The 6,338-nt window shown below is 42.5% G+C and overlaps 1 pseudogene; it reads left to right on the forward strand.

Moving 5' to 3' along the window:
* The first annotated feature begins 5,185 nt into the window (after positions 1–5,185).
* LOC132529953 (gametocyte-specific factor 1-like) lies at positions 5,186–6,338 on the forward strand (annotated as a pseudogene).

Raw genomic sequence — 6,338 nt, forward strand, 5'->3', positions numbered from 1 at the left:
AGGAGCATCCAGACAGCAATGCCTGATCTCCCCAAACACTTTCAGCTTGGGTGGTGACACCCTCTGGGCGGAGGCACCCAGCCTGGTTGGTGCGCTGGTCTTCCCGTTGCCTCTACAATTGGCTCATGGCTGAAAGCAGTCATTACACCTCACAGGCCTCCAAATCTTCTGTGCTTCCTCTTGCACACTCAGCAGGGGAGACTTCCTCTTTCTAGCTGTGCAGCATTTTTGGTAAGACTGTAAAATGTGTGGAAGTGGGGGAGAGGGGCAGGCTTTCAAGGCTCTTCACAGTCTGCCACCAACCTTTCTGGCCTTACCCTTCCACTAGTGCCCTATATAAAGCTCCACACCAGACAAAAAGTATCAACTACCCCAGGCCCATCCACCTTTATACTTTCCCTCTTTTATATCCCCATCAAGACTGCCTATGTTATTCTCTCCTGAACCTTAAGCCTATTCACATTTTAGGGCCTAGATTAAATTCCAACTCCTCCAAACTACCCCATTCATTGTCAAACATTATATAACACTGTATTCCTTGTTATATTTTTAAGTATATGTCTTATCTTCCCAACTACATCATAAGCTCCTTAATGACAGGAATTGTATCTAACACTTCTTTATATCCCTCTAGCACAATGATTCTCAAAGTGTGGTCACATTAGCGTCACCTGGAAACTTATCAGACATGCAAATTCTCAGGTCCCACTCCAAACCTACTGAATCCAAAACTCTGGGGTAGTATCCAGCACTCTGTTTTAACAAGCCCTCCAGGTTAAATTTAATGCTCTCCCAGGTTTGAGAACCACCACTTAAGTACAATGATTCTTAAAGGTGCTTAAGAAACTGAGATCAATCCCTGTCTCCTGAGATTCAGGATTGGCAGGTCTGCAGTGGGGTCTAGAAGTGTGCATTAACAAGTACTCTAGGAGGTTTTGGAGCAAATGTTCCGTTGGACACATATTGAGAAACAATGATCTAGAACACCACCTCTTAGACACAATAGCCACTCAATAAATATGCTGATTTATTTGTTGAATTATTAAGACTAAACTGGGAAATAGGCCCCATAAAGAAGAACCAAATTAACTGAGATTAACAAGGGTAAATTAATGACAGACTTTAAATCTTAGAAGATTAGATAAATTTTAGCACTATAATATTTTGTCATTCCAAGTTAGGCCTTAACTCCCTAACTCAAGAAAATCAGCTCCCTTTCAAGTTTCTTTCAAAGCAAAAAGCAGAAAGTCCTCAGAAAATTCTAAATCAAACAGAATTGTCTTCATATCTACCTCCTTTCTAACACCTTTTCAAATAAACAAGAAGATGGAATAAAATTTCAAATATCTCTAAGGTAGACTTTGCATTTTCGGAAAACAGAATCTGCCTTCCAGCTTATTTACTGCAGTTGAGTCCCTAGGAGGCTATGGGCCTAGCATAAGGTGATAGTGGCCCCAAATATTTGAATTACCTGCTGTTACCAACGAAACTCAGGTTCTACTAAAGAGATCCATGAGGTTTCTATTGGTCTTTCACCTTGATGGAGGAGAATAAATGGCAGGCAGTAAGACACCAATATCTACAGAGCTGACCAGCAGTATAGCAGCAGCCTCCTTATGGGTTAGTATAGTTCCTATTGGATCTTTCTCACTTGCATTTCTTATCCTCATCCAAAAAATTTTGTTAAAGACACTCCATGCCAAGCCAATCTTACGCTCTGCTATCCCCTATTATGTACTCACCAGCTTAGTGGGGACCATGTTCTCAGTGTCCTATGTTCATTTTTCATTTCTGCCTTTCTCATTTATGGATGCTTTCCCTCTTGCTGACCCAAATCCCAGTCAATCTTCTGGATCCAGCACAAACAATCCCAAGTCCAGCCCTTGCTGAACTCCTATAGCACTTGATCTATAGCACATATTTCACACCTAAATTAGTTTTCACCTTTAATTGCCCATTTCATATTATACTGCCACCTCAGCTGAACTGTAAGATTGCTAGAGCCCAGAAACACTTATTTGCCTGTACTTGGCATATGGGAAAAGCCTACATTCTGGAATCAGACAGAATTCTGGGTTCAACAGTTGAGTACAGTGGACTGAGCCTTATGACTTAGAGGCTAGGATCCCAGGTTCTAGAGCCAGATAGCTTGGGTTCACATCCCAACTCTATCACTTAGCAGCTTTGATCCAGTGTCTCTGTCTGTAAAATTGAGATGATATTAATAGTTCCTACCTCTTGGGAGTACTGTGTGTGTTAAGTAAGTTACTGCATGTAAAGTGATGACCTGGTTATTTACTATGTACCAGGTACTTTAAGTGCTTGACATGTATTACATCAAAGAATAGTAATAATGATACTCAAACACTTGCTAGCTTTTTTTTTTTTCAGCGAAAACAACTGACAGTATTTATTGCCACTGATAAAATACAAACTGTCAAGCAGAAATGACAATTCTGGAAAACCTGTATCCACTACTATGAGCCTGACAGATTCCCGATACTTAAAGTCGTTCCTGGGCCTTCCCTGGTGGCAGTGGTTAAGAATCCGCCTGCCAGTGCAGGGGACATGGGTTTGTGCCCCGGTCCGGGAGGATCCCACGTGCCGCGGAGCGGGTATGCCTGTGAGCCACAACTACTGAGCCTGTGCATCTGGAGCCTGTGCTCCACAACGGAAGAGGCCGTGACAGTGAGAGCCCGTGCACCGCGATGAAGAGTGGCCCCCGCTCGCCGCAACTGGAGAAAGCCCACGCACGGAAGCGAAGACCCAACACAGCCAAAAATAAATAAATAAATAAATAAATAAATAAATTTATTTAAAAAAAAAAAAGTCGTTCCTGATGAAATCAACACTTACTAGCTTTGTAACTTTAAGCTATCTACCACCACTGAGCTGGTCTCCTAATCTATACAATGGCAGTAATCCCTCATACAACTGTGCAAGTAATTATATGACATGGTGTATGTAAATATTTGGCTCAAGACCTGGTACACTGGATTAGGAGCGCCAAATATAAATTTTTGATTTTTTTTAGCATGTAGTGAGCTTATGTTGCTTTCTGTGGAATTCTATTTGGCACCCCATCAAGAAAAAGGCCAAGTTTAAAGATGAGACTAATCTGCCAACAGGTAATCTCTAGGGAAACTTCACTGTAAACATTATGTGGCAGGTCCTGCTGGAAACGGGAGGAACCCTTCTAAGGGGAGTTCAATTACCCCAGAGCAGGGTCTAGTAACCCTGTCTACAAATCAGAATACCCTGTGGAACTCTTTTAAAGCCACAGTTAGCCAAACCCCATTCGTGAAGATTCTAATACAACAGTTCTGGAGTGGGGCCAAAGGCTCTGTCACTTTGAAACTACTCAGTGATTCTCATGCACAACCAGGCTTGAGAACCACTTCTCAGGACCTAACTATGACATCAAAAACTTCCAAACCTCTGAGAAACCACAGAACATATGATGGGAGAAGAGGCATTGAGCAGAAAGTTGCTTCACACCACTTGAACAGAAAGTTGCTTCACATCACTTGACTGAAAGGTACTGTGCTTTCCCTTCAGCTGTTTGCCTTGTTTTGCCTTACAGAAGGACTGTTCTCCTGTTCAAGTGACCCTGCCTTTCAGATTCTTGAGAGTCACTGCTTCAAGAATAAGTTCGGTCTAAAAAGCCTTCAGACTAGGTTTAAGTGTCAAGCTAGCATCAAGGTTGGAATACTGTTGCCAAGTCTAACAAATGGCATTAAACCAAACGGCCTCCATTAGAGTGTTGGCCTCTCTACATGGGATATTCAGCTAGCAATAATTAGGTGAACGGTCCCAGGGCACCAATTCTTGAGGCCTATGCCTGAAGCACTCTTTGTTTATTAAGACCAGCCTTTCAGTCCAATCAAACTTCAAATTTTTCTAGGCTGCTGGCTAAAAATGAGGGTTTGAGGTTATCTAAAGACTACACTTAGGTATTAAAGCTCTTTTTCCATTATCTTTAAGAATCTTCATTGTAAAACAACTATACCCCAATAATAATTTAAAAAAAAAAAGAAGAAGAATCTAAAGATAGCTATGCAATGTTGGATTATACTGCGCCTTTATATTCAGGGAGCCAATTCACTTCAGAGTAAGTATTCACGGCTCTAACATAACCATTAATATGCATTGTAAGCTTTAAAAAAACACCTTGGCTTGTGTTCCTGAAAGGTACCTGAGTTTAAATCCCTAGACTTAATCACCTAAATGCCCTCAGGAAAATCTGACATTTAACAGTCTAGCTCTGTGCCCTTTGTCTATGCCCTAGGCATGATGTAAAGTAGAACTGAAATGGGCTATTCTAGGCACTTCTCTATCCCTACTGCTTATGGCAGTCTGCCTTGATCTTTTTCCCCCTTATCAGACTGTGCTGTCTCTGCTTTGCAGAAATCTCAACTGTAGCTGTTGCCTGGAAACTTGGGAGTCCTTGAAGTGAATGTCTGCGATGCTAAAGACAGCTAGCCATAAGGGAGTGTAGGCCTCCTATCGGTAGTAAAGTGAGGCAGATTTGAGACTGTGTATTCTTAGTTCACTTCTAGGAGTCTTCATGTGTTAATACCTACAACTTTAGAGATTTCAGATGAGCATTCTCAGATGATTATAAAGTAGCCTGAACTTGAATATGGTAATGTTCATTCTTCCAAATCCCTCTCCCCAAAAGCGTCTATGCTGACCTATCTGACAAGTAGCATCCTTGTCTGGAAAAGAGCTTAATTTAGACAGGTTTGGCAGAGAGATGGAAGGGGGCAGTGCTGAACAGTGAAAGAACCGGCTGCCCCAGCCCTTGCTTTCTCCAGCACTCAAGCTTATGGTGTTAAACTTCACCTTACCCCAGTACTGTGAATTTTCCAAGGACTCCTACCTGTTTATTTAACACACTAATGAAGGGCAAAAAAAACTATCTAAAACAAGCTATATAATATGTACAAATACTAATTTTTGGCCTTCCGAGGCAGATAAACAGTGAATTTATCCTATTATCCTACTATCTAACTGGCTAGACTATTGTTTAGTTATCCAAAACTTTCATAGGTAAAACTTGAGACACCCACATCTTTCACACTACGCTTTCTCTGAGAACAGAAAATAGACCTATGTCAACATTACTTGATCCTAAATGTCAGTATTTTCTTTGCCAACCCATGGCTCCTGCTATTTAGGGCTCATGGAGCTAGAAGTCTTGGAAATATGTCCTTATGACCCAAACCACAGGATGTCAGTCAGCTGGTTACAGTACCACCTGGCATCATGTAGAAAGGTGAGTTTTCCTGATAACTCTTAAGTCACTGGAAGGAGAAAACTAAGCTCAGAATATAAAAGGTTAAAGACCCTTTAAAAAAAGAAAGAACAGGGGGCTTCCCTGGTGGCGCAGTGGTTAAGAATCCGCCTGCCAATGCAGTGGACATGGGTTTGAGCCCTGGTCCGGGAAGATTCCACATGCCACAGAGCAACTAAGCCCGTGTGCCACAACTACTGAGCCTGTACTCTAGAGCCTGCGAGCCACAACTACTGAGCCCACATGCCACAACTAATGAAGCCCATACGCCTAGAGCCCGTGCTCCGCAACAAGAGAAGCCACCACAATGAGAAGCCCGCACACCGCAATGAAGAGTAGCCCCCGCTCGCAGCAACCAGAGAAAGCCTGCGCGCAGCAATGAAGACCCAGCGCAGCCAAAAATAAATAAATAAATAAATAAAAGAACAGGACTTCCCTGGTGGCGCAGTGGTTAAGAATCCACCTGCCAATGCAGGGGACACAGGTTTGAGCCCTGGTCCGGGAAGATCCCACATGCCGCGGAGAAACTAGGCCCATGTGCTATAACTACTGAACCTGCACTCTAGAGCCCGCAAGCCACAACTACTGAGCCTGCGTGTCACAACTACTGAAGCCCGCATGCCTAGAGACCGTGCTCCACAGCAAGAGAAGCCACCTCAATGAGAAGCCTGTGCACCACAATGAAGAGTAGCCCCCGCTCGCCGCAACTAGAGAAAGTCCGGGCACAGCAACGAAGACCCAAGGCAGCCAAAAATCAATAAAGAAAGAAAGAAATTAAAAAAAAAAAACTTCTGAGTATACATAGTACCTGCAAGTTCTTAATGTTGGAACATTGTATGTCTTCAGCATTTCCAGAAAGGAATGGAGGGTAGAATACAGGCAAAACCTAATAGCCATTTAACAAGAACTTCTTCCTTTTAGAAAAATCCAAAGAAAACTAAAAAAGATGGCTAACTGCAAATATAATGCTTGTCTTGTGGTCTCAATCAAAAGGCTCAAAGAACATGAGGCTAACTGTGTCAATAGAACTGAACTGCTATAG

The sequence above is a fragment of the Lagenorhynchus albirostris genome, chromosome 11, assembly GCF_949774975.1.
Source record: "Lagenorhynchus albirostris chromosome 11, mLagAlb1.1, whole genome shotgun sequence".
NCBI classification, from domain to species: Eukaryota; Metazoa; Chordata; class Mammalia; order Artiodactyla; family Delphinidae; genus Lagenorhynchus; species Lagenorhynchus albirostris.